A 6,174-nucleotide genomic window follows, 5' to 3' on the forward strand; every position below is an offset into this window, starting at 1 on the left:
CCCCCCCCCAGCGCCCCTCGGCGCCTCCCAGCACCGGGCGGGGTGGGGACGGAGCCGGAGCCGGGCGCCCCCAGCCGCCTACCTCCCTCCAGCGGTGGGCAGCGGGGCCAGCCGGACCCCTTCCTCCTCCTCGTCCTCCTCCTCGTCCTCGTCCCCGGAGCGCGGTGCCGGCTCTATCCCATGCCGGGGCGCCGCCGGCTCCCCGCCGCTCTCACTTCCTCTTCCTTCCTCCTGTCGGCCGGGCAGCGACGTGCAGGCCGCCCGGGGGCCCCCGCGGCTCGGCGGCACCTGTGGGACGGAGACGGGGACAGAGACGGGGACGGGGCACCCCCGCCTCTATCCCGCCGCCCTGCCCGCCGCCTGTGACGGCCGCGCCCCCTCCCGCACAGGTCCCGCGGAGGGCCTTCAGCCTTCCCCGCCGCCTTCAGAACGAGGGTCTGGGTTTTTTTTTTTTGCCCTTTATCGCTGTGTTTCTTCCCCGTCAGCCGCCAGCCGGCCCCAGTGCTGCCGCGGGAGGCCGGCAGAAGTGCCGCCGCCCCGGCCAGCAGAGGGCGGCAGCGGCCTGGCTCCACCGCCCCGCAGGGCTCCGCCGAACCACGGGGCCCTAAAATCAGCTGGGGAGGAGAAATAGGGCATCCCCGCTTCTGCTTCTCAGTCCCCCCAAGAGAAAAGCTCCCCCAGTCACCAAGTGGTTGGGTTTTTTAACGCCTTGACCTACTGCTACTGTGTGGACTATGCGTAGCATATCTTAAAACAACCCATTAAATTCTTTACATCTCACTTCATCAAGAACTGATAGCACAGCCAGGAAGCCCTACTGTCCTGCAGTGACTTCTAACCTCTGCCATAACAAAATGTACTGTTGGTCAACATTTATGTGGCACCTGAAGGCCCAAACCTGCAAAATGCTGGCTCTAATCTTGCAAAGAGCTGTGCCTCAGAGTAGCTTTCTGCAGGTCAGAAGTCCCCAGGGATTTCCTACGAAACCACCCTCTTGCAACACCCAGGCCTCAGACCACAAAACCACATGCTAGGGCATCAGTGGACTTTCCTGTGGCTTTTTGCTCAGAGAACACCACAGTCACTCATGGGGACTTTTACATCCCGCACAAGGGCTGGGGGTTTTCCAGAAGGGGAAGCAGCCTTTGGGTCTCCCCTTGGGTGCACCATGTCAGAGACACACGGGGTCTGAGCAGATACTTGTGTGTGAGGCACAAAGTGACATGACTCCCCCAAGTCACACGTTGTATTTCATGTAAGGTAATGTTGACTGAGAGCACATCTCAACAGCCTGGAAGCAGGGCTTCCTAATGCAGGGCTCTGCATAATGTCTGAAACTTCTCCATAGCAGGAAATCCCCACAATCAAGGGACATTTCCTTAAAGCCATTGAGTTTTGGGCCTCCCTCCTACTGTAAAATCCATGGAGAAACTAGACTGAGTACATCACACTGGGATGTGTTGCTTCCTGTGTTTATTATACATTTCAAAGCACCTTTTTTACACTGCTTTACTAAGGTAGAACTCCAAAACTGAAAGCACGAGGTCCATATAGATATAAGTCTTTCTATATAAATGAATAAGAATGCATAAGAAACAGCGTGGCCAGCAGGTCCAGGGAAGTGATTGCCCCCCTGTACTCGGCTCTGGTGAGGCCGCACCTCGAGTACTGTGTTCAGTTTTGGGCCCCTCGCTACAAGAAGGATATGGAGGTGCTTGAGCGAGCCCAGAGAAGGGCTACGAAGCTGGTGAAGGGTCTGGAGAACAAGTCTTCCGAGGAGCAGCTGAAGGAGCTGGGACTGTTTAGCCTGGAGAAGAGGAGGCTCAGGGGCGACCTTATTGCACTCTACAGGTACCTGAAGGGAGGCTGTAGCAAGGTGGCGGTTGGTCTATTCTCCCACATGCCTGGTGACAGGACGAGGGGGAATGGGCTAAAGTTGTACCAGGGGAGGTTTAGGTTGGATATTAGGAAAAAATTTACTGAACGGGTTGTTAGTCACTGGAATAGGCTGCCCAGGGAAGTGGTTGAGTCACCATCCCTGGAGGTCTTTAAATGTAGAGCTTAGGGATGTGGTTTAGTGGAAGATTTGTTAGCATTAGGTCAGAGGTTGGACTCGGTGATCTTGGAGGTCTCTTCCAACCTAGACTATTCTGTGATTCTGTAATGAAGCCACTTATCAAACCATCCCAAGAGTTTCTTATGGCTATGTATTTTATTGAAAGAAGAACAACAGCAACACCAGGTGAATGGCTGTTCAGTTGGCAGCTGAACTATTTTTGTAACAGTGAGATTTTTTTCTCTGTGTACATGTACCTGCATTGTGGTGCAAATGGAAACAAAAGCAGGAAGTGTTTACAAAATAGAAAAGGGCATTGTAAAAGTAGCATGAGATGTACAAGAAAGACTCATTTACCTCATTTTCCATTGTTAGTGTAGGGCCAGTTTCCCAGTATGCTTGCCTGGGGAATTGGCTTGCAAGATGAACACACATATAGACGGTGGTAGGAAGGATGCTTGGAAGAACATTAAGAATGAACAGTTTGAAACACAGAATTTTCAACACCACACTTTTGATTTTCCTCTTTTGCCTCTCAGGCTCAGCAATAAAAATGATTAAAATTGATTTCAGCTGTATACTACCACAATAGTTGTATTTTAAAAAGGTGCAGGAGATTTTTTTTAAACAATGCTATTGTTATTCAATTTAAAATAAAAAATAAAAAATAAAAAAAATCTACAAGTTTCTGGGGACAAATTTAAGAACACTGTTCAGTTGCAATATTGCAACATTTGTGAAAGAGAGCAAAGAAGAAACCCAGAGAGCATAGCCCAGCAAAGTCCCCTGTTTGTCCATCGACAGTATTGCAAGTATTGCACCAAGAGTAGTAGTATTTCTGTTCTCCAAAAGACTTGGAATATGCATGTACAGAAGTCCTTGGCTGCTATGGGCATTTCCTCATTTATGTAATAGTAGTCCCTTACATGGTGTCTTTCACCAAAACACGTGTAGTCATTACAACTGCTGCTTTTCATACTGTAGTTGTTCTTATGTTGTGGGTGTAAGATGTTCACTAAATAATTCTAGAAAGCCAGAAGAGGGAGTGCAGGAACAGAAAACACCAAGAATTAAGCAAGAATTAAGCCCCAGACAATTTTTGAAGAAGTAGAGTTTTGTCATAGTGTTTCTGGCCAAAGCCTTCCTGAGGCACTGATTATTCAATATAGCTTTTGTTACAGCCACTAGCAAAGATGATTGGATTTTACTGTGCTTATGGACTTTACGAATTGCCCTTCATAATATCAGTATTTCATTTGTATATAATACAATTACTACAGAATCTTATTTGTAACCATCAAACCATACAGAGGTGCCAGCTGGGATACAGAAAAAAAAATACAGGGGTATAGCTGCATTTTGACTTTTTCGAAGTCACAGATAAATTTCTCTTTATTTTGTCAGTGTGAGCTATCTCTTGTGGTTGAGTTAAAACATTTACATATGCATGCTCACTTGTGCATGTATGGCCTATTAGATATTTCTAAATAGGTCCTGAAGAACTGACCTAAATTCACAATGACATTGATAAAAATGGACTGTATGAGAAACTTCAGGCTTGTTTTTCTGTGCTGCAATATGCTTGCAGATCTCCATAGTTTAGCCCCTAAATTATAGCTGTCAGTTTGCGCTAATAGACATAGATATGTATGCATTTTATATTCATGTATACATCGATGTGTGCATCCTGGTGAAGGACATTCAGACAAGGTCACTATGACATGAGGATTATTATGAGTCAGTTTTAGTACATCTATTCAAGCTGTAAATCTGCTGCTATATATACATTTCTATACAATATACATACAAAAAGAAGGCAGCATTTGCAGAATAGCCAGGGTAATGAAGAAGTAAATACATCTCATATAAGACATGGTTAACCTGTGAACAACTCCACACTAACAAGTAGTTTAGGTATTTTTATGCATTCATTTTTATCTCATCTGGACATAATTTACAATAAAATAGATTGCTAAAAGTTATAATTGGGAAATAACAATATTTATAATCATCACACCAAATATGAAATCCAAGCAGATAAAATCAGGAAAATGAAGAGGTAAAGAATGGCTCTCATGCCATGGTGTTCATGCCATTAACCTATTGTACTTCTACAAAGAAAAACACACCTTTAAAAACTGGTTTTACTGTCACTTACTTGCTGATCTATACTTTAGCATGCCTATAAAGGACCTCTTCAGGAGTTCATGAACAATAAAGTAAGTCCAGAAGTAATTTCATTACATTGTTTGAAGGAGAAAAACTTGGGAAGAGCTAAAAGTTTGACATGCTAAAAAAAAAAAAAAAAAAAAAAAAAAAAAAAGGTAATGCAATGCTGAAACTGAAGCTCAGCAAGCTGCAGATGGAAACACAGCTTCTGTCCTGTCTCAGTGAAAGCAGTTATTCATTAAAGCTGCCCAGTGGCTGTCAGAGATTGGTCCTAACTATAAATGTTTAAATCAAACTAGGCATTTTGCTGATAATGTGGTCCAAGCCAAATTTCACTTTTATTAATTTAAGCAGGAGCTCAAGGGAGTTAGATGATCTTCAGCATGGAACAACCCCAGTGGTACTTCCTAGCTTTATCATTTATTTATTCCTAGTACTCTCCTTGATTTTGATAAGAAGTTCTGCACATTGATTTTAACACCAAGGAACCTGCACAGTTCTCACTATGGTTACTCCTGAACCTGCGTCAGAGGAAACGAGAGGAAACAGAGAGGAAAGCTTACCACAGCATTGCTACCAACAGAAGGAGTGACCAAATGGGGTTTTCACGCTCCATTCCCAGGGCTCAATTCACCACTCATGGAAATGAGCAGAAATCTCTCTGTTGATAGGGTAAATATCTAACACTGGCGGCTTATCCACAGTGACTGAAGAGAGATGGCAAGAGATCTTGAATCCATCGCAGTTCTGAGTTCAGATGCCTGGCAGGATTTTGCTGAACAGAGAGCCACTAAAAGAAGTCCTTGGAGAAGACAGCAGAGGAATTCTAATCATTTTTTCAAGACATAGCAGTTGTTTGCTGCATGCCATGTCTCTTTTCCATCACACAGTGACATCCCTTACCTCTGTCATCAAATTAACATGTTATGAGAAAACCTCCTACTTGTTTCAACCGTATTTAAGGATTGCTATATTTTCTACTCATTTTTTTTTTCCTCCTTTTGAAATGATAGAGCTGAGCAGTCAGGGAATTGGGACTCTCGAGTTTTGACTCAACCCTGAGCCCTTAATCCACCATAAAACTGTGGGTGATCTGTATCAGCTTCAGGAATGCATTTCCTATTCTTTCTCTTTCTTTCCTTTTCTTTTGTTCTATATTTTTTGACCATGTTATTTTAAGCTGTAAGTTCTCCAAGACAGATATTTTCTTCTCCGTGTTTTTGTAGATAACATATATTTTAGCTCCAATTTCATTTAGGGTCTCCTGATACAACTCCAGCACAGCTATTGTTAATAAGCCCAGCCTTGTGAAGAAACTCACTGCATTATGATTTACCCAGTTTGTCATCTGGTTTGAATTGTAAGTAATAACATCACTGGGCATTGCACAAATCATAGAAAACTTAAATGTGAAAAGGCCTGAAACTTAAAGGCTGCTTACTCTTTCTACAGGCTGCAAAACTTCTTTAACATGCACCAGATTTTCAGTCACCTTGCATTCTACATGGGTTAATATTTGATAAAAGTGGCCTATTTTAATCAATTGAGCAGCTCTGTTGTATGTGCAGTTGAGGTCTGACTGACGAAGAGCCATGTCACGTACCACTACAGATCTTCAATATTAAAAAACAGTTCCATCTTTTCTAGGTAGCAGCAGTGTTATTTATTTAGCAAAAGGCTACAGATACTTCAGCTAGCAAGAAAGCTCAACACTGCACAGACTCATGATAAATGCCAGTCCTTCTCCTAAACACTGACTTTAACAGGCAGTGAAAACGAACAAGTACAGAGAGTCCAATAGAAGTAACACAACATCCTTCTCCAGCAACAGCACAGCGTGGTTCACTATCAGTCAAGGCCAAATCCTCCTGTCCCATATTGAAACAAAGAACACTGCTGTACTAGTAAACCCTTCCAAGGACTCACTCATGAGTCTTATGACAGCTTTG

At 43.9% G+C, this 6,174-nt stretch overlaps 1 protein-coding gene across 1 annotated transcript in view; it reads right to left on the bottom strand.

Annotated features, from left to right (window-relative positions):
* The window catches only part of ELMO1 (engulfment and cell motility 1), a 320,073-nt gene extending 319,570 nt beyond the window's left edge, over window positions 1-503 (bottom strand). The window contains exon 1 of the mRNA XM_035319248.1: window positions 83-503. The gene's annotated coding sequence lies outside the window, so the exon portion shown is untranslated. The remainder of the gene's footprint in view (window positions 1-82) is intronic.
* Window positions 504-6,174: the final 5,671 nt, after the last annotated feature.

This window comes from Oxyura jamaicensis, chromosome 2 (assembly GCF_011077185.1).
Source record: "Oxyura jamaicensis isolate SHBP4307 breed ruddy duck chromosome 2, BPBGC_Ojam_1.0, whole genome shotgun sequence".
NCBI lineage: Eukaryota > Metazoa > Chordata > Aves > Anseriformes > Anatidae > Oxyura > Oxyura jamaicensis.